Source organism: Macaca fascicularis, chromosome X, assembly GCF_037993035.2.
Source record: "Macaca fascicularis isolate 582-1 chromosome X, T2T-MFA8v1.1".
Classification (NCBI taxonomy): Eukaryota; Metazoa; Chordata; class Mammalia; order Primates; family Cercopithecidae; genus Macaca; species Macaca fascicularis.
In genome coordinates this window covers 86,865,876-86,888,774 of record NC_088395.1, presented here as the reverse complement: position 1 = coordinate 86,888,774, position 22,899 = coordinate 86,865,876, and the positions used below count along the sequence as shown (strand labels likewise).

Below are 22,899 nucleotides of genomic sequence, written 5' to 3'. Positions count from 1 at the left end.
TAAACATATGTGTGCATGCGTCTTTGTAGTAGAATGATATATATTACTTTGGGTATATACCCAGTATTGAGATTGCTGGGTCGAGTGCTATTTCTGTCTCTAGGTCTTTGAGGAATCACCACACTGTCTTCAACAATGGTTGAATTAGTTGTCTTTTAATGAAGTGGAAGTCAAAGAAATAAGATAGCCAATGCCTAGACTATAAATGCATAACATTGTATATTTACTGTTAAAGAAAAAGTAGACAAGTTTCATAAGTTGATTTGTAAGTAATATATTTAGGAGACTACAAAAATGTTGAGACTGTGTATATCATAGGATGCTGTTTGTTTGTATCCTCCAAATAGGTAACAAGTCCATATGAGGCATAGTTAAGTCTGTGGGTGCTTCATTGAGGAGTAGAACCTTGAAAAGGTAAAAAAAAAAAAAAAAAAAAAAAAAAAAAAAAAAAAAAAAAAAAAAAGAAAAAGAACAAGAATTATGCTCAGATAGCATCTTTTCAGTGTAAATTTTTCTAATAACTATATTTATTTTTACAGACTTCTGCCTTGATGAACAAATTCGAACACCAGTTTGAAATATTGGATATTCAAACACAACAAATGGAAGATAAAATGAGTAACTCTACAACCCTAACAACACCACAAGTAAGTATAGCTTCTCTACTTAGAATAACTTTTTAAAATTATCCCACTTCAAATTATAATGGTATTGTGAGCCTAAATGATCTCTAGAATGCTAAATAAACATGGTGTATCTTTACAATGATGGTAGGAAGTTACTGCTCATCCCCTAGATTGCTGAGGAGGTATTTTCCCTAGCTTGGTTTGAAGTTCTGGGAATGGTACTGAGTTGCATGTCTAGAGTCTAGATCCTGGTTCTATCTAACTGCCAGTGGTACTTACTGATGAAGGCCATAGCACTAGAGGCTCACTGAGGCCCTTTGGTATTAGATATTATCCCATGCCTCAGCTAGTTCATCTCATTGCAAATTTTCTTATGTTGCCTGCCTACTCTTTAAGTGTTTTATGTATGCATGAGTCAGAGGTGAACCAAATAGAAAATACAAGATAAATTAATTTTCAGAAAACTGGGATATTTTCTAAACCTGGAACCTGGACAGAGACCTCCTACGAAGAAAATTAAAATTTGAAACTAGTTTGTGTGTGACACATGTCAGAAACAAAGTTTTGTAAAATTTAAATATTCAGATAGAAAATTTATTTCATTATCACTCTTCTCTTTGATCCCAGCACCTATCATGTAGTTAGCCAAATGCAAAGAGAACTTGTTATTACTATTTTGGAGGCTAATATGGAAAAAACATGATTTACAAAGTCGATTAAGAAGAAATCGACAACTGTCCATCAACATTTTACCACAAACAGCTCTTTTCACAAAAAGGTGAACAATGAAAGAACAGACTTATACTCAGGGTTTAGAGTTAAGAAGAAAGAATATATGTGTATATCTTAAAGTGAGGATATATTTAACCATTCTTTTATACCCTCCCCTAGAGCTTTGTTCCCTAAAGTGTGTAGGACAAGATTCAGGCACACTCTTACACCCTGGAAGCTCATTAGGAATATAAAATTTCAGAACCCCACCCCCAGATATATTGAATCAGAATCTTCATTTTAACCAGATTCTGACGTGATTTGTATGCACAGAGTTTGAGAAGCACTGTCCTAGAGTTTCTGATTTTTATTCGGTTACCTTAGGAATCCTGAGGTGATTTTATGATCAGTCAAGTTAAGAAAACCCAACTGTATTTGAAAAGTGACTTGAAGTCAGGACACTTGGATTTATTAATTTTTTAAAAAATCTGTAATTGACAGATAATTGTACATAAGTATGGAGTACAGTGTCAGTGCATGCATACATTGTATAGTAATTAAGTTAACATTGTCATATCCATAATTTTACATGTTTATCACTTTGCGGTGTAACATTCAAAATCTTCTCGTCTAACTATCTTAAAATATACACTACGGTGTTATCAGTTATAGCCACCCTACTGTGTAACACCAGGACTTATCCTTTCTGCCAAACTAACTCTGTACCCATTGACAAATTTCTGCTTGTCCCTCCTTTTACCAACTCTTTTCCATCCCCAGCCCCTGGTAACCACTATTTTACTCTCTACTTCCACGAAATCAACTTTTTTGAATTCCACAGATGCGTAAGATCATGCAATATTTGTCTTTCTGTGCCATGTTTCTTTCACTTAACCTTATAGCCTGCAAGTTTATCCATTTTGAGCAAATGACAGGATTTTATTTTGTGTTATGGCTGAGTAGTGTGTTGTATTATGTAGATATACCACATTTTCTTCATCTTTAGATGAACCAAATTGATCCCATATTTTGACTATTGTGAATAGTGTTGTAATAAACATGGGATTGCAGGTATCTCTTTGACATACTAATTTCATTTTATTTGAATATATACCAAGGAAGGGGATTGCTGGATCATATGGAAGTTCTATTTTTTAAATTTTTGAGGAAACTACATATTCCTTTCCATAATATCTGTACTAAATTAACATCCTTACGAACAGTGCATAAGAATTCTCCTTTCTCCATATCCTCACAAGCAATTGTTATTTTTTGTCTTTTTGATAAGAGACATTCTCACTGGAGTGAGGTGATATTTCACTGTGGTTTTGACTTACATTTCCCTGATGATTACTGATGTTGAGCATTTTCACATACCTGTTGGCCGTTTGTATGTCTTTTGAAAAATGTCTATTCAGGTCTTTTGCAACTACTTTCTCCCTTTCTGTAGGTACTCTCTTCACTGTATGTATTTGTTTTTTTCCTGTGCAGAAGCTTTTTAATTTGATATGATTTATCTACTTTTACTTTTGCTGCCTGTGCTTTTTGGTTTGTTTTTGAGACGGGGTCTTGCTTGGTCACCCAGGCTGGAGTGCATGGCATGATTATAGGTCACTGTGACTTCGAACTCCTGGGCTCAAGCAGTCCTCATGCTTTGGCCTCCCAAGTAGCTCGGACTACATGAATATGCGCCTGCACCCAGCCAGTTTCTTTTTTTTTGGTATAGATGGGGGTCTCGCTATGTTGCCCAGTCTGGTCTTGAACTCCTGGCCTCAAGCGATTCTCCCACCTCAGCATCCCAAAGGTACTTTTTAAAAAACGATATTTGGGGGTACAGATGCAGTTTTGTTACCTGGATATGCAGCATAGCAGCAGTGTCTGAGCTTTCAGTGCAACCGTCACACGAATAGACCTGTGCTTTTGATATCTTATTCAAAAAATCCTTGCCTGATCCAATTTTATGAAGCATTTTCCCTATGTTCTATTTTATTACTTTCATAATTTAAGGTTTTACATTTAGGTCTTTAATCCATTTAGAGTTGATTTTTCTATATGGTAAGAGATAGGAGTCTGTTTTATTCTTCTACATATGGTTGTCTAGTTTTCCCAGCACCATTTATTGAAGAAACTGTTCTTTCCCCAGTGTATGTTCTTGGTGCCTTTGTCAAATACACATTGGCTGTAAACATGTGGATTTATTTCTGGTTTATCTATTCTGTTCTATTTGTCTGTGTGTTTGTTGTTAGGCCAATAACATGCTGTTTGGGTTACTATAGCTTTGTGGTGTATTTTAAAGTTAAGTGTATAATTCCCTTAGCTTGGTACATTTTGCTCATGATTGCTTTAACTATCCGGGGTCTTTTGCATTTCCATATGAATTTGAAGATTGTCTTTTTTTTTCTGCTTCTGGGAAAATCTCTCTCTCTCCTTGATGTTTCAAGGATGAGTTTGCTGGATACAGTAGTCTCAATTGGCAGGCATTTTTTCTTCAGTACTTCAAGTATTTCATCCCATTTTCTCATGGCCTATAAGGTTTTTGCTAAGTCTGCCACCCAACCTATTCCAGTGCCTTTGTATATTGATTCTTTTGTTTCACTGCTTACAGGATCCTCTCTTTGTCCTTGACCTTTGAGAATTTGATTATTTTTGTCTGATGTTGTCTTTACTTGGATTAAATCTGCTTGGTAATCTTTGACCTACCTGTATTTGGATATTTATATATTTCTCTAGGTTTAGAATGTTTTCTGTTATTTTTTCTTTGAATAAGCTTCCTACCCCTTTCTCTTTCTTTACCCCATCTTGAAGGCCAGTGACTCATACATTTGCCCTTTTGATGCTATCCAATAGATTTCATGAACATTTTCATTGCTTTTTATTTTTTTCTTTGTTTATTTTCAAACAGACTGTTGTTAAGCTCACTTGTCCTTTGTTTTGCTTGATTAATTCTCCTAATAAGACACAAATGCATTTATTAAATCTCATTCACTGTATTTTTCAGCTCCAGGATTACTGTTTGATTTTTTCAATCCCTTTGTAAAATTTCTCTGATATATTTCTGAATTGCTTCTCTTTGCTTTTGTGAAGTTTGTTAAGCTTACTGAAGACACCTGTTTTGAGTTTTCTGTCTGAGAATGCACACATCTCCATCTCTCCAGAGTTGTTCACTGTTATTTTAGTCTGTTTGGTGAGGTCATATTGCCCTTAATGTTCTTGATTCTTGTGAATGTGCATTGATGTCTGGGCACTGAAAAATTATGTATTTATTCCAGTCTTTGCAGTCTGGCCTTGTATGTCCTCATCCTTCTTCAGAAGGCTTTCCAGAAGTTCAAATAAACGTGGCTGACTTTTGAATTCACCAAGCTTGTGTGCACTGCAGCAGTTTCAGCACTAGAGGGTGCCCTAAGCTTAGGTTTGCTGCCACTCTCTTGAGGGCTTTGAGGCCTCCAGCCCTAATGGACTTGGGAAAATTCAGGGAGAGTTCCATGGGCAAAGTCCCTCACTCACTTCTTTTCTCTCCAAGTGGAAAGAGTCTTTATCCATGCTATACTGCCTGAGGTTGGGGGAGGGGTGAAGTGGATAGTCTGTGTCCTCTGCAGCTGATGTAACAGTGTGTCAAACCAAAAGCCCCAGACCAGTGCATCACCAGGGCTCAGTCAAGGACTGCAGTTGTGATAGCCTTCCTGCCACTGAAATTTATTCCGAGCCTAAGGCTACTTTTGTCAGCTGTTGGTGAAGCAGGCTGTAACTTGGGTTCATCATGTTGGGACCACAGATTCCCATCTGGCCTGTGGCAGATGTAGGAGCTCCATCCTTGGGCACAAGCCTAGAATGAGGGGCCTTAGGGTTCTGCCTGGTGCTGTGTTTTACTATGGCAGGCTGGTACTGATTCCAAGGCAAAGTCCCATACACACTTCCCTCTCCCTCCCACAAGCAGACAGATTCTGTCTCCATGCTGTGCTGCCTACAGTTGCGGGAAGGGTAATGTAGGCAATGTGAGACTGTCCACCCTCTTCATTGCATCTTTTCTTGTGATTATTCTAAAACCAGGTACTGTGACCATTCACCTGATTTCTTTAGCTCTTGTGAAGATGTTTTTGTTGTTGTTGTTGTTTGTTGTTTTTGTTTGGCATGGATAGTTGTTCAATTTGATGTTCCTGCAGGGGGTGTGATTGCTATAAGGTTCTGTTTCACTATCTTGGTTACTTTGATTTCTAGTCATCACTCTGCTTCTAATTAACTTTGGAACCTTGACTCAGATACTGACTACCCCAGGCCTCAGTTTTCATAACTGTAAAATGTAGGAGTTGGATTTAATGATATCTGAAGTGCCTCTCAGCTCATTCACCTGACATTCACTGAGCACCTTCTCCTGTTTCAGGTATTGTGCCAGGTGCTGGAGACATTCATATATATATATATATAAAACATTAGTCATAAAAACTTAACCAAAATTTACAGCAGAAATTGAGAGAGATCTGGCTGAACACACTTAGTTGCCCAAATTCTCACACTCTGCTAATGAGTAGTAATTAGAATTCAAATTGGCACATCCCCGTTGGAAAAGCAATTTGATAATATCTACAGTCTGTTCTCAACATAGCAACGAGAGCAATCCTGTTAGTACAAGTCAGATCACGTCATTCCTCTCAAAACTTTCAAGTGGTTCAATGTTTTCCTCAGTAAAAGCCAGATTGTTTCCGAAGGTCCATAAAGTTCTACATGACCTGCCTTACCCTGATCTGTCCTAACATGTTGTTGCTCATCAGTCTACTCAGGCACCTGGATTTGTTGTTATTTGTCAAACACACCAAGTATATTTCTGCCTGACAGCTATTCCACTTGTAGTTTCTTCTCCCTTGAATGTTCTTTCTCTGGACATCCTCGTTGCTTACTATCTTACCTCCTTTAGGTCTTTAAGTCATTTTTATACTGAGGTTTTTCCTGACCATCCTACTTAAAATTGCATCAACAGTGTACCTACCATGCCTCCTATTCTCTGCCTTCCCTGCTTTATTTTTCTCTATGGTATATATTGCTTTCTAACATACCATATACTGCTTAAAAAATGTGTTTGCCCTCTCTTCTCTAGTACACACTAGAATTTAAGCTTAAGGAGGGCATCATTGATGCCTCCCTAGCATGTAAAATATCTGGCATAAAGTAGATGTTCAAAATTTTTGAATATTGTTGAATAAATCACAGTATATGAAGTGTATGTAACCTAGTATTTTCACTTCCAAATTTTTACACAAAGCAGCCCATACATGTGTAGACAAATATATATATATATAGATCAGTCTCTTTCGCTCTCTCTGCACACACACACACACACACACACACACACGAAAATGTTTATTGCACCATTTTCTGTAATAGGGAGAAATTAAGAAAAATCAAAATTCCAAAAATTCAATGGATAAATAAAATTTAGTCTATTTCTGTGTTGCAACATCATACAGTAGTTTAAAGTGAATGAACTAGATCTGGATCTCAATATAATCTTACCAGGTTGAATGAGGAAAGGAAGTTATGGAATAAAATCATTGTATAATACAATTTAAGTAAATTCTCATAACACGAATAATGCTATTTTAGATATGAATTAAAACCAAAATGTTAATGCACATAGGAATCTGCTATTTCATGAACTTTTTCGGTATTTAGGAAATATTTTTAAAGTGAATGAAAGAGAATAAGAACTAAGGCCCAACAGCGAAGTTAGCGATTTGCTTAAAATACTCATTGTTAATGGTAGAGCTGGGACCATATCTTTAGAATTCCCAACTGTATATTAAAAATATTTTCAATAACTTAGTTAAAAACTAGAAGAGTTTTAAAAATTATTAATCAGACTCTATTGCCTGAGAATGTCTGTACCTTAGTAAATATCTCAATACTTATAATTTATTCATCTCTGACATTTGAAAAAGTTATCCTTGGTATCAGATGTACATCAACTGGCTGAAAGAACAGTTCTGATTATTGTAATCTAAAATTTAAATCTATGACACACAGTAAAAGTGAAGTGGGTTAGAATGGAGCTTTTGTAAATTGGTTCACTTGGAGAGATCTGTATTACTCAGATTTAAATTATATGTGAACCTCACTGCTAATATTTTTCCATAACCTCATAGTTTTAAGTTTTAGAATTTAGTATTATTCAGAAAAAAAAAAAAAAAATACATTTTGAAATTATGCAGCTCCCTCTGGTGGTACAAAATATATTTTTTTAATGCTTTCTTTTAAAAAATTAGAGACTAGTTTCCCTCTTTTAAGAGAAAACCAAAAACCATGCAAAAAGCAAATGCTTAATAGCAATCCTCATTTTCTTATCCTAGAACCAAATGGATATGCTGCTTCAGGAAATGCCAGATGAAGCTAGGTAAGAAGTTATCCAGGTGATTGTGGAAAATCTTGATTTAGTATCTAGAGGTTCTAAAATGCTGTGATATAGATGAAAATATTTCTCTTTTCCACGAATTGCCAGAGTTAGGTTTGTGACCCTAGAATTTAGTGTTTCAAGGGACTTTAAACAGTCATCTAATTCCTTGCCATGCTCATAAAAATTTGACTGTGTTTCAATCATCTTAGTATTTTCTTAAAAATTTCTGGAAATAGACTCATTTAGTGTGTGTAAAGAAATAGGCAAAGGTGATCAAAGGAAGCAGGAATGTTTAAACAATTACCTAATACCTACTGTTCGCTGCATATATGAAATATATGGTGTGTTTTGTTTTTTGTTTTTTTTAAAAAAAGGACCTTCCAAAATAATTCTGCTGTGATTAGGCCATTGAGTCATAAGTCTAGTTTGAGTACTGCAAACTGAGCAATATGTGCAAAATGTGCAAGGGGCTCAAAAGACAGCAGTATTACACATAATGATTTGGTTGTTTCTTTTAAGTAAATAGTTCATACCCTTTTGTGATATTGTTATTGGAAATAGGGTGTATAATACAAGCTGTTTATTTCAGGCCCTTCATGTCATGGGAGAATGACTTATCTATGACATCTTTGCTATAGAGGTCATGTTGTATCATTATTCTCTGGTGTAATGTTTGCTTCAAGATAATGTAGTAGTAAAAAATAAAAATTGATGCTAATGTTTTATAATTTATTTTCAAAGGTAGAGAACTAGTTTGAAACAAGGCTTAGTCTTATTTTGTTCTTTTCTCCTGGGAAGAGAAGATTTGAAGACATCTGGAAAACAGAGTAGACAAATACTACTCTCTTATCTAAGCTAATACCTGATTAGAATAAACAGTTAAGTTTATCAACTCTTTCGATCACTAATATATTACTAAAGAATTAAAATCGAGATTAATAAATTAAAAATCAGGTTAGTAGTGTTCGAGAACAGGGCTGTGGGTTAAGTTGTGTGCTATTTTGTTTTGTTAGTATCCTAAAGTAGCCCATATATGGAGGGGAACAAGAAAGGTGGTTTTCATTAAATATTATAACAAAGGCATTGTGTGTCAGAAGACTCCGTCTTCTAAACATAGTCTTTATGAGGGACTAAGGACTTGTTTAGTTTCTGCTAAAGACTAAATTAGACGATTTGGCTTGAAAATGCAACAAGGGAAGTCTTATACAATGAATGCTGCCACGTTATGGCCTTACTGACCCTCAGTGGTAAATGAAATCAGTAGGCAACTTTTTGATAAGGTTTAGAGCAGGATTTTACAACCTCGATACTATTGACATTTTGGGATGGATAATCCTGGGGGCTGTCATGTGCATTGCAGAATGTTTAGCTGCATCTTTGGCCTCTACCCACTAGATACCAATGGCACCCATCCCTACAGTTGTGACAGCCAAGCGTGTCTCCAGACATTTCCAGATGTTCCTTGGGGTAGTGACTGAAAAATCAAGAGACTAATTATGTCAATGTGTGATGACTGGCAGTAGAAACAGGTATAACCACTGATGTAGAAATACCAATGCCCATCTTTAAAGATGTTTAACTATCTAATTACTGATTGAGTTAGTGATTTCCCCAACTAAATTTCATGTCTTTACTTTTTCAATAGAAATCTGTCTGTAGAATCTCATAATGGGCTGGGCACAGTGGCTCACACCTATAATCCCAGCACTTTGGGAGGCTGAGGTGGGTGGATCACCTGAGGTCAGGAGTTCGAGACCAGCCTGGCCAACATGGCAAAACCCCATCTCTACTAAAAATACAAAAATTAGTCGGGTGTGTTGGTACACGGATATAATCCCAACTACTTTAGAGGCTGAGACAGGAGAATTGCTTGAACCCACCCAGGAGGCAGTGGTTGCAGTGAGCCGAAAGCATGCCACTACACTCCAGCCTGGGTGACAGAATGAGGCTCTGTCTCCAGAAAAAAAAAAAAAAACGAAACTCATAATGACTGTTAATGTCATGATATTATATTCTCTGTAGTATTTTCATACTGAAGTTGGCATACACTCCAATGATTTAGAGACAAGCAGAAAGTATAGTTTATATACTAGAGGAGTGGTGCAGTGGAGATTAAAATCATAGGCTTTGGAGACAGTCAAACCTAGATTAAAATCCTATGTCTATCACTAGAATGATCTCAGACAAGTATACTTAACTTTTCTGAAACTCAGTTGTATGGTTGGATGCAAATAATGATTCTTGCTAAGGGTAGCCCAGGAACTAAAAACTGAAATTGAAGTTAATTCAAATATTAGGTATAGATCGTGAGGCTAGAGTTATCTAGCCTGTTTTATCTTTTTTAGCATATTAATTTTCCTTCACAGTAGGAAGCGGAGTAATCTACAGTACATCTAATATATTGGATAACCATTAGTTTAGCCTTTTGTTCTGAAGACCAGATCATTTCCCAGTATTATTATCTTTTATATCTTAAGTACCTTCCACGTGGATCACTTTTAGAACTCAATAAAAGTGCTTTAAAATTAGTAAATTCATTATCTTAAGGTAGATATTCAGAAGATATTTAAGCTCAGTTAATATTTATAAAATTGAACATGTTTTATTTTTATGTAAATGAAGGTAAAAATGGAAGATGGAATATTCAGATTTACAATACATATTAAGTAAAGAAGAAAAATGCCTATATTACATTCATATGCTAATTATTATTTATTTAAGTTTATTTATTATACTTTAAGTTCTAGGATACATGTGTAGAATATGCAGGTTTGTTATATAGGTATACGTGCCATGGTGGTTTGCTACACCCATCAACCCATTATCTACATTAGGTATTTCTCCTAATGCTATCCCTCCCCTAGCCTCCCATCCCCTGACAGGCCCTGGTATGTGATGTTCACCTCTCAGTGTCCATGTGTTCTCATTGTTCAACTCCCACTTATGAGTGAAAACGTGGTGTTTGGTTTTCTGTTTTTGTGTTAGTTTACTGAGAATGAAGGTTTCCAGCTTCATCCATGTCCCTCCAAATGACATGAACTCATCCTTTTTTTATGGCTGCATAGTATTCCATGGTATATATGTGCCACATTTTCTTTATCTAGTATATCACTGGTGGACATTTGTGTTGGTTCCAAGTCTTTGCTATTGTGAACAGTACTGCAGTAAACATATGTGTGCATATGTCTTTATAGTAGAATGATTTATAAACCTTTGGGTATATACCCAGTAATGGGATCGCTGGGTCAAATGGTATTTCTGGTTCTAGATCCTTGAGGCATAGTCACACTGTCCTCCACAATGGTTGAAGTAATTTACACTCCTACCAACAGTGTAAAAGCATCCCTATTTCACCACATCCTCTCCAGCATCTGTTGTTTCCTAACTTTTTAATGATTGCCATTCTAACTGATGTGAGATGGTATCTTATTGTGGTTTTGATTTGCATTTCTCTAATGACCAGTGATGATGAGCTTTTTTTCATATGTTTGTGGGTCACATAAATGTCTTCTTTTGAGAAGTGTCTGTTCATATCCTTCACCTACTTTTTGATATTTCCTTCACCTACTTTTTGATGTCCTGTGTGTGTGTGTGTCTGTGTGTGTGTGTGTTTGTGTTTTAATTTAAGTTTTTTGTAGATTCTGGATATCAGCCCTTTGTTGTGATGGATAGATTGCAAAACTTTTCTCCCATCCTGTAGGTTGCCTGTTCACTCTGATGATAGTTTCTTTTGCTGAGCAGAAGCTGTTTACTTTAATTAGATCCCATTTGTCTGTTTTGGCTTTTGTTGCCATTGCTTTTGGTGTTTTAGTCATGAAGTCTTTGCCCATGCCTATGTTCTGAATGGTATTGCCTAGGTAAATGGTAAAACTTTCCAGGGTTTTTTATGGTTTTAGGTCTATCATTTAAGCCTTAAATCCATCTTGAGTTAATTTTTGTATAAAGTGTAAGGAAGGGGTCCAGTCTCAGTTTTCTGCATAGGGCTAGCCAGTTTTCCCAACACCATTTATTAAATAGGAAATACTTTCCCCATTGCTTGTTTTTGTCATGTTTGTCAAAGATCAGATGGTTGTAGACGTGTGATGTTATTTCTGAGGCCTCTGTTCTGTTCCATTGGTCTATATATCTATTTTGGTACCAGTACCATGCTGTTTTGGTTACTGTAGCCTTGTAGTATAGTTTTAAGTCAGGTAGCATGATGCCTCAAGCTTTGTTCTTTTTGCTTAGGATTGTCTTGGCTATGCGGGCTCTTTTTTGGTTCCACATGAAATTTAAAGTAGCTTTTTCCAATTCTGTGAAGAAAGTCAGTGGTAGCTTGATGAGGATAGCATTGAATCTATAAATTACTTTGGGCAGTATGGCCATTTTCATGATATTGATTCTTCCTACCCATGACCATGGAATGTCTTTCCATTTGTTTCCTGTCGTATTTCCTTGAGCAGTGGTTTGTAGTTCACCTTGAAGAGGTCCCTCATATCTCTTGTAAGTTGGATTCCTAAGTATTTTATTCTCTTGGTAGCAATTGTGAATGGGAGTTCACTCATAATTTGGCTCTCTGCTTGTGTATTATTGGTGTATAGGAATGCTTGTGATTTTTGCACATTGATTTTGTATCCTGAGACTTTGCTGAAGTTGCTTATCAGCTTAAGGAGATTTGGGGCTAAGACGATGGGGTTTTCTAAATATACAATCATGTCATCTGCAAACAGAGACAATTTGACTTCCTCTCTTTCTATTTGAATACCCATTATTTCTTTCTCTTGTCTGATTGCCCTGGCCAGAATTTCCAATACTGTGGTAAAAGAAAGCATCCTTGTCTTGTGCTGATTTTCAAAGGGAATGCTTCCAGCTTTTGCCCATTCAGTATGACATTGACTGTGGGTTTGTCATAAATAGCTCTTATTATTTTGAGATATGTTCCATCAATACCTAGTTTATTGAGAGTTTTTTAGCATGAAGGTTTGTTGCATTTTATCAAAGGCCTTTTCTCCATCTATTGAGATAATCATGTGATTTTTGTCATTGGTTCTGTTTATGTGATGGATTACGTTTATTGAGTTGCATATGTTGAACCATCCTTGCATCCCAGGGATTAAGCCGACTTGATCATGGTGGATAAGCTTTTTGATGTGCTGCTGGATTTGGCTTGTCAATACTTTATTGAGGAATTTTGAATCGACATTCATCAGGGATATTGGCCTGAAATTTTCTTTTTTTTGTTGTGTCTTTGCCAGGTTTTGGAATCAGGATGATGCTGGCCTTGTAAAATGAGTTAGGGAGGAGTCCCTCTTTTTGTGTTGTTTGGAATAATTTCAGAAGGAATGGTATCAGCTTCTCTTTGTACCTCTGGTAGAATTTGGCTGTTAATCTGTCTGGTTCTGGGCTTTTTTTGGTTGGTAGGCTGTTAATTACTACCTGAATTTCAGAACTTGTTATTGGTCTATTCAGGGATTCAACTTCTTCCTACTTTAGTCTTGAGAAGGTATGTGTGTCCAGGAATTTATCCATTTCTTCTAAATTTTCTAGTTTATTTGTGTAGAGGTGTTTATTGTATTCTCTGATGGTAGTTTGTATTTCTGTGGGATCAGTGGTGATATCCCCTTTATCACTTTTTGTTGTGTCATTTGTTTCTTCTCTCTTTCCTTCTTTATTATTCTGGCTAGCAGTCTATCTATTTTGTTGATCTCTTCAGCACACCAGCTCCTGGATTCATTGATTTTTTGAAGGGTTTTCATGTCTCTATCTCCTTCAGTTCTGCTCTGATCTTAGTTATTTCTTGTGTTCTGCTAGCTTTTGCATTTGTTTGCTCTTACTTCTCTAGTTCTTTTAATTGTGATATTAGGGTGTTGATTTTAGATCATTCCTGCTTTCTCCCGTGGCATTTAGTGCTATAAGTTTCCCTCTGAACACTGCTTTGTGTCCCTGATATTCTGGTACATTGTGTCTTTGTTCTCATTGGTTTCAAATAGCTTATTTATTTCTGATTTAATTTCATTATTCACCCAGTAGTCATTCAGGAGCAGGTTGTTCAGCTTCCATGTAGTTGTGTGGTTTTGAATGAGTTTCTTAATCCTGAGTTCTAATTTGATTGCACTTTGGTATGAGAAACTGTTTGTTATGATTTCTGTTCTTTTGCATTTGCTGAGGAGTGTTTTACTTCGTATTATGTGCTCAAGTTTAGAGTAAGTGTGATGTGGTTCTGAGAAGAATGTATATTCTATTGATTTGTGGTGGAGAGTTCTGTAGATGTCTATTAGGTCTGCTTGGTCCAGAGCTGAGTTCAAGTCCTGAATATCTTTTTTAATTTTCCATCTCATTGATCTGTCTAATATTGACAGTGGGGTGTTGAAGTCTCCCACTATTATTGTATGGGAGTCTAAGTCTCTTTGTAGGTCTCAACTTGCTTTATGAATCTGGGTGCTCCTATATTGGGTGCAGATATATTTAGGATAGTTAGCTCTTCTTGTTGCATTGATCCCTTTACCATTATGTAATGCCCATCTTTTTTTTTTTTTTTTTTTTTTTAATCTTTGTTAGTTTAAAGTCTGTTTTATCAGAGACTAGGATTGCAATGCCTGCTTTTTTTTTTTTTCTTTCTGTTTGCTTGGTACATATTCCTCCATCCCTTTATTTTGAGCCTATATATATCTTTGTATGTGAGATGGTCTCCTGAATACAGCACACCAGTAGGTCTTGACTTTTATCCAATTTTCCAGTCTGTATCTTTTAATTGGGGCATTCAGGCCGTTTGCATTTAAAGTTAATATTGTTAATTGTGAATTTGATCCTGTCATTATGATGCTTGCTGGTTATTTTGCCTGTTAGTTGATGCTGTTTCTTCATAGTGTCAATGGTCTTTACAATTTGGTGTATTTTTGTGGTGGCTAGTCCTGGTTTTTTGTTTTTTTCATGTTTAATGCTTCCTTCAGGAGCTCTTGTAAGGCAGGCCTGGTGGTGACAAAATTTCTCAGCATTTGCTTGTCTGTAAAGGAGTTTATTTCTCCTTTGCTTATGAAGCTTAATTTTGCTGGATATGAAATTCTGGGTTGAAAATTCTTTTCTCTAATATTGTTGAATATTGGCCCCCACTCTCTTCTGGCTTTTAGGGTTTCTGCAGAAAGATCTGCTGTTAGTCTGATGGGCTTCCCTTTGTGGGTAACCTGACCTTTCTCTCTGGCTGCCCTTAACATTTTTTCCTTCATTTCTACCTTGGTGAATCTGACTTGGGGTTTCTCTTCTCGAGGAGTATCTTTATGGTGTTCTCTATATTTCCTGAATTTGAATGTTGGCCTGTCTTGCTAGGTTGGGGACGTTCTCCTGGATAATATCCTGAAGAGTGTTTTCCAACTTGGTTACTTTCTCCACGTCACTTTTACGTATGCCAATAAAATGTAGGTTTGGTATTTTCATGTAGTCCCATATTACTTGGATGCTTTGTTCATTCCATTTCATTCTTTTTTTCTCTAATCTTGTCTTCATGCTTTACTTCATTAAGTCGATCTTCAATCTCTGATATCCTTTCTTCTGCTTGACCGATTTGGCTATTGATACTTGTGTGTGCTTCACAAAGTTCTTCTGCTCTGTTTTTCATCTCCATCATGACATTTATGTTTTTCTCTAACCTGGGTATTGTAGTTAGCAATTCCTCTAACCTTTTTTCAAGGTTCTTAGCTTCCTTGCATTGGGTTAGAACATGCTCCTTTAGCTCGGAGGAGTTTGTTATTACCCACATTCTGAAGCCTACTTCTGTCAATTCATCAAACTCATTCTCCATCCTGTTTTTCTCCCTTTCTGGCAAGGAGTTGTGATCCTTTGGAGGAGAAGAGGCATTCTGGTTTTTGGAATTTTCAGCATTTTTGCAGTGGTTTTACCTGTTCTTCATGGATTTATCTACCTTTGGTCTTTGATGCTGGTGACTTTTAGATGGTGTTTCTGTGTGGCCATTCTTTTTGTTGATGTTGATGCTGTTCCTTTCTGTTCATTAGTTTTCCTTCTAACAGTCAGGCTCTTCTCCTGCTGGTCTGCTGGAGTTTGCTGGAAGTTCACTTCAGACCCTGTTTGCCTGGTTATCATGAGTAGAGGCTGCAGAACAGCAAATATTGCTGCCTGTTTCTTCCTCTGGAAGCTTTATTCCAGAGGGGCACCCACCAGATGTCAGCTGGAGCTCTCCTGTATGAGACCCCTGCTGGGAGGTGTCTCCCAATCTGGAGGCATGGGGGTCAGGGACCGACTTGAGGTGGCAGTCTCTCCCTTAGCAGAGCTCGACCACTGTTCTGGGAGACCTGCTGCTCTCTTCAGAGCCAGTAGGCAGGAACTTTTAACTCTGCTACAGCTGTGCCCACAGCCCCTTCCCCCTGGTGCTCTGCCCCAGGGAGATGGGAGTTTTATCTATAAGCCCCTTACTAGGGCTGCTGCCTTTCAGAGATGCCCTGCCCAGAGAGGAAGTATCTAGAGAGGCAGTCTGGCTACAACAGCTTTGCGGAGCTGCAGTGGGCTCCACCCAGTTTGAACTTCCAGGCAGCTTTATTTGCACTGTGAGTGGAAAACTGCCTACTCAAGCCTCAGCAGTGGTGGACACCCCTCCCCCAACCAAGCTCCACTGTCACAGGTCCACTTCATACTGCTGTGCTGGCAGCTAGAATTTCAAGCTAGTGGTTCTTAGCTTGCTGGGCTCCATGGGGATGGGACCCATTGAGCTAGACCACGTGACTCCCTGGCTTCAGCCCCCTTTCCAGCACAGTGAATGGTTCTGTCTTGCTGGCATTCCAGGCGCCACTGAGGTATGAAAAAAAAACTCCTGCAGCTAGCTCGGTGTCTGTCCAAACGGCCACCCAGGTTTGTGCTTGAATCGCAGGACCCTGCTGGCATAGACACCCAAGGGAATCTCCAGGTCTGCGGGTTGCGAAGACCATGGGAAAAGCGTCGTATCTGGGGCTGGATTGCAGCATCCCTCACGGCACAGTCCCTCAAGACTTCCTTTGGCTAGGGTAGGGAGTTCCCCGACCCCTTGCACTTCCCAGGTGAGGTGGTACCCCACCCTGCTTTGGCTCACTCTCTATGGGCTGCACCCACTCTAACCAGTCCCACTGAGATGAACTGGTTACCTCAGTTGGAAATGCAGAAATCACCCACCTTCTGCATTGATCTTGCTGGGAGCTGCAGACTGGAGCTTTTCCTATTTGGCCATCTTGCCAGCCACCAACCGCTAATTATTTTTAAGTTGTAGCCTTGATCTCAATATGGAACTACCACAGGGTCACATAGATTCTCTTGGCACAAATGTTACTTCCATGGAACAAGTAGAGGTTGGATTTTATCTTTGCTGTTGTGTGTTTGATGTGTATTGAAGTAATTTAGGATATATACATATATATATATAAAATACATCGTATATAATTTAAACATGTTGTATAAATTAAATATAAGTATATATTCACCTTTTATAAATAGTATTTTTCTACTGTAATATATCATAAATCAGAAAAATATGATCAGCCTTTAGCTCTGTAATGATGGGAATTTTCTATTTGCATGCACATTTTGTTTGGATATAGAATTTGCTCCCCTTTATAGCTTCTGCTCTATTAAGAGCTTCATTTTTTTCTGAAAAGTTTAAAAAATTAAACTTCTAATGTTGATTTTAGTGTGAATATTTGAGGCAGGATTTTAAATCATATTTAAAATGTGAACTATTTAAAATATTAGTGTTACGTGATGGTTACTATGGGACTGAACGAAGGGGGACGAATGCAGAAATGAAAACAAAGATGAAAGGATTTGTTTTAAAGAAGGGGTTGGGGGCTCCTTGCTTCTAGTGAGCAAAGGCAGCCCTGAGCTTGTACAGTCCTTCTTCTTTATTTATTTATTTATTGAGACGGAGTCTCACTCTGTCGCCCAGGCTGGAGTGCAGTGGCACGATCTCGGCTCATTGCAAACTCCACCTCCTGGGTTCACGCCATTCTCCTGCCTCAGCCTCCCGAGTAGCTGGGACTACAGGTGCCCACCACCACGCCTGGCTAATTTTTTGTATTTTTAGTAGAGACGGGGTTTTACCATGTTAGCCAGAATGGTCTCGATTTCCTGACCTCGTGATCCGCCCATCTTGGCCTCCCAAAGTGCTGGGACAACAGGCGTGAGCCACCTTGCCAGCCGCCCTTCGTGTTTATTGGGTAGAAAGAACAGGGAGGAGGAGGTAACAATTGATCAGTTGTTTGATTGATCACAGGTTCACATTATTGCTAACAGGCTTCAGATATGCCTATTCACAAGAAACACTTGTGCCTGGGTGGTGACTGCCCTCAGCATTCCTTCTGGGTGGCAGATGCAGTTTGGCAATTTACCAATATCCTGCTTTCATGAGTAAACAGTTTGCTGTTTATTCATATAGCCTCCAGTGGTGTACTGAGTTGATCGCGACCCTCATTCTTTCGGCCTTCAACAGTGTTACATATTTTTCACTGCTTTGGTGACTTGTAAAATTTGCTTTCTCTAGGATGAACTATCACAGAGACTTGCTCTTTTCCATGATTGAATGTAATTTAAAGAGCTACTGCTTCTGTTTGCTTCACTTGCTTCTGAAACATTCTTTGTTTGTATAGGTAAGTTATACTCCACTTACACTAAGAATACTATATATGTCAGAATGCTTTTTTGCCTAAACACTGTTTATATATAATGCTTTCTTTTGCCTTGCTATACTTTTCAATACATTAAGAAATTCCAGGGAGTTTCCATCTTGACAGATTTTATATATAGTTCTATATATTATATGTAAAAGTGTGAGGGATGTATTTTTGACAGAGCTAGAATTAGCTTCTTGTATCTTAACCATGCTTCCTCAAAAGTTAGATAAAAAATTCAGCACCAAAGTGTTACAAAGTACTTCATACAGAATGGAGTACAGAATAAAAGTTTTGGGATTTTAAAAATTCAAAGTAGTTTTAAATCTGTCTGCAGTGAGACGTGATACATAAAAATAAAGGCATGGAAACATGTTTATTTAATGTTTACATAGTCAAAATCACCTCATTTAGTGTCATACAATGGGTATGACGTATTTTTGTTTTGTGTCTTTTGTTTCTGTTATCCAAGCAGAAATGCAGTTGACTTTAATCTGTATTTATCAGCTTTTAAATTTAAATTAGTTTTAGAATTTTCAACCAGTAATGTAATGACTATTTAAATTCCTTAAATTAAAGACAGTTCCATTGATAATGTTCCTACTTAACTAGAAAGAAATATGCAACATTAAACCAGAGAAATTAAGGTTTGTTCAGTTTTACAATTTTCTGTTTGCTAAATATCATTGTTAAGACTCTCCCCAAAATTTAACTTTTCATACTTCGAATGAAATTGTGAAACACATTTTAATGATTATCCTATTTCTACTCAACCCTTATCATGCTGTATTTGTATTTTATTTTATTTTTAGTACAGATGGGGTCTCACAATGTTGGCCAGGCTGGTCTCGCACTACTGACCTCAAGCGATCCTTATGCCTCGGCCTCCCAAATTGCTGGGATTACAAGTGTGAGCCACCACACCCGACCTGTATTTTAAAAGGAGGTTAATTCATATGGTATTAATATAATTTACTTATCATACACATTTTTTCATAAGATTATTGATTGATTTCCATGACTCTTAACCTGTGTTTTTAAACCAACTGACAAAATAACAATGAGAACAAAACTGAATCAACTCAAGTTACATGTACTAGAATTCCTGGTTAAATGTGTTCACTCTTTTAAAACAACTCTTTAATAACTGGAAAAAATGAAGTGGACAATAAATACCTTAAATGTTTTGCTCAGACATGTGAATTACATCCAGCTCAATGGAAGTTGGGAGCATAACATGGGGTTATTGTGGGGACACAAAAGTTATAAGACTGTAAAGAAGAACAAATTCTGGAAGGCCAGAATCCTTGAGTTTAAAAACAAAATGACCAGTTGTATTACTTGTCATCTCCTCAGGAATACCTATATTTTACCCAGATAAAATTAACAAATTCACATGAGTATGCAATTTTCTGATATAACATTCTCAAATGTGGAGAAGTGATGAAGTTTTATTTTAGCAAGTATGCTGCTACTAATCTAGGTTAAGTAAGTTAGATGTTTTTTCTTATTTACTGCAAGATTGATCCATGAACAAATTCCAATAGTTTGTGAAGTTCTATTGAAGAGCAGATCTGTTTAGAAAATCTTTTCATTGTAAGTCATGAAGGCCTTCAAAGTGCAATTGCAGAGAGAGTTCTTTGCTAATTGTTCACTATTCATATATGGTGTTTCCCACCATGTATGAGAACATGTATGAGTGAAGACTATATTCACTGATTAATGAAATGAGAAATTACACTTTTAGAAATTTGGGTTAAACCTATTTAAATATGTTTGATTTAAATATGATTACTATTTAAATATGATTACTGAATGATTGTGACCTCCATGCTGGAATCTTCTATTTTGTTTATTTATTTTTTATTTTTTTATTTTTTAATTTATTTATTATTATTGTACTTTAAGTTGTAGGGTACATGTGCATAACGTGCAGGTTTGTTACATATGTATACTTGTGCCATGTTGGTGTGCTGCACCCATCAAATCATCATTTACATCAGGTATAACTCCCAATGCAATCCCTCCCCCCTCCCCCCTCCCCATGATAGGCCCCTGTGTGTGATGTTCCCCTTCCTGAGTCCAAGTGATCTCATTGATCAGTTCCCACCTATGAGTGAGAACATGCGGTGTTTGGTTTTCTGTTCTTGTGATAGTTTGCTAAGAATGATGGTTTCCAGCTGCATCCATGTCCCTACAAAGGACACAAACTCATCCTTTTTGATGGCTGCATAGTATTCCATGGTGTATATGTGCCACATTTTCTTAATCCAATTTGTCACTGATGGACATTTGGGTTGATTCCAAGTCTTTGCTATTGTGAATACTGCTGCAATAAACATACGTGTGCATGTGTCTTTATAGCAGCATGATTTATAATCCTTTGGGTATATATCCAGTAATGGAATGGCTGGGTCATATGGTACATCTAGTTCTAGATCCTTGAGGAATCACCATACTGTTTTCCATAATGGTTGAACTAGTTTACAATCCCACCAACAGTGTAAAAGCGTTCCTATTTCTCCACATCCTCTCCAGCACCTGTTGTTTCCTGACTTTTTAATGATCGTCATTCTAACTGGTGTGAGATGGTATCTCATTGTGGTTTTGATTTGCATTTCTCTGATGGCCAGTGATGATGAGCATTTTTTCATGTGTCTGTTGGCTGTATGAATGTCTTCTTTTGAGAAATGTCTGTTCATATCCTTTGCCCACTTTTTGATGGGGTTGTTTGTTTTTTTCTTGTAAATTTGTTTGAGTTCTTTGTAGTTTCTGGATATTAGCCCTTTGTCAGATGAGTAGATTGCAAAAATTTTCTCCCATTCTGTAGGTTGCCTGTTCACTCTGATGGTAGTTTCTTTTGCTGTGCTCTTTAGTTTAATGAGATCCCATTTGTCAATTTTGGCTTTTGCTGCCGTTGCTTTTGGTGTTTTAGACATGAAGTCTTTGCCCATGCCTATGTCCTGAATGGTGCTACCTAGGTTTTCCTCTAGGATTTTTATGGTATTAGGTCTAACATTTAAGTCTCTAATCCATCTTGAATTAATTTTCGTATAAGGAGTAAGGAAAGGATCCAGTTTCAGCTTTCTACTTATGGCTAGCCAATTTTCCCAGCACCATTTATTAAATAGGGAATCCTTTCCCCATTTCTTATTTCTCTCAGGTTTGTCAAAGATCAGATGGCTGTAGATGTGTGGTATTATTTCTGTGGACTCTGTTCTGTTCCATTGGTCTATATCTCTGTTTTGGTACCAGTACCATGCTGTTTTGGTTACTGTAGCCTTGTAGTATAGTTTGAAGTCAGGTAGCGTGATGCCTCCAGCTTTGTTCTTTTGACTTAGGATTGTCTTGGAGATGCGGGCTCTTTTTTGGTTCCATATGAACTTTAAAGCAGTTTTTTCCAATTCTGTGAAGAAACTCATTGGTAGCTTGATGGGGATGGCATTGAATCTATAAATTACCTTGGGCAGTATGGCCATTTTCACAATATTGATTCTTCCTCTCCATGAGCATGGTATGTTCTTCCATTTGTTTGTGTCCTCTCTTATTTCACTGAGCAGTGGTTTGTAGTTCTCCTTGAAGAGGTCCTTTACATCCCTTGTAAGTTGGATTCCCAGGTATTTTATTCTCTTTGAAGCAATTGTGAATGGAAGTTCATTCCTGATTTGGCTCTCTGTTTGTCTGTTACTGGTGTATAAGAATGCTTGTGATTTTTGCACATTAATTTTGTATCCTGAGACTTTGCTGAAGTTGCTTATCAGCTTAAGGAGATTTTGGGCTGAGACAATGGGGTTTTCTAAATATACCATCATGTCATCTGCAAAGAGGGACAATTTGACTTCTTCTTTTCCTAACTGAATACCCTTGATTTCTTTCTCTTGCCTAATTGCCCTAGCCAGAACTTCCAACACTATGTTGAATAGGAGTGGTGAGAGAGGGCATCCCTGTCTTGTGCCAGTTTTCAAAGGGAATTTTTCCAGTTTTTGCCCATTCAGTATGATATTGGCTGTGGGTTTGTCATAAATAGCTGTTATTATTTTGAGGTACGTTCCATCAATACCGAATTTATTGAGCGTTTTTAGCATGAAGGGCTGTTGAATTTTGTCAAAAGCCTTTTCTGCATCTATTGAGATAATCATGTGGTTCTTGTCTTTGGTTCTGTTTATATGCTGGATTATGTTTATTGATTTGCGAATGTTGAACCAGCCTTGCATCCCAGGGATGAAGCCCACTTGATCATGGTGGATAAGCTTTTTGATGTGTTGCTGAATCCGGTTTGCCAGTATTTTATTGAGGATTTTTGCATCGATGTTCATCAGGGATATTGGTCTAAAATTCTCTTTTTTTGTTGTGTCTCTGCCAGGCTTTGGTATCAGGATGATGTTGGCCTCATAAAATGAGTTAGGGAGGATTCCCTCTTTTTCTATTCATTGGAATAGTTTCAGAAGGAATGGTACCAACTCCTCCTTGTACCTCTGGTAGAATTCAGCTGTGAATCCATCTGGTCCTGGACTTTTTTTGGTTGGTAGGCTATTAATTATTGCCTCAATTTCAGAGCCTG

At 37.3% G+C, this 22,899-nt stretch overlaps 1 long non-coding RNA gene across 1 annotated transcript; it reads left to right on the top strand.

Moving 5' to 3' along the window:
* Positions 1-342: 342 nt before the first annotated feature.
* LOC102134341 (uncharacterized) lies at positions 343-7,720 on the top strand. Its single transcript, XR_001487956.3, has 3 exons — positions 343-414; positions 540-647; positions 7,676-7,720. It is a non-coding gene; the product is annotated as an uncharacterized lncRNA (long non-coding RNA).
* The last annotated feature ends 15,179 nt before the right edge of the window (positions 7,721-22,899 follow it).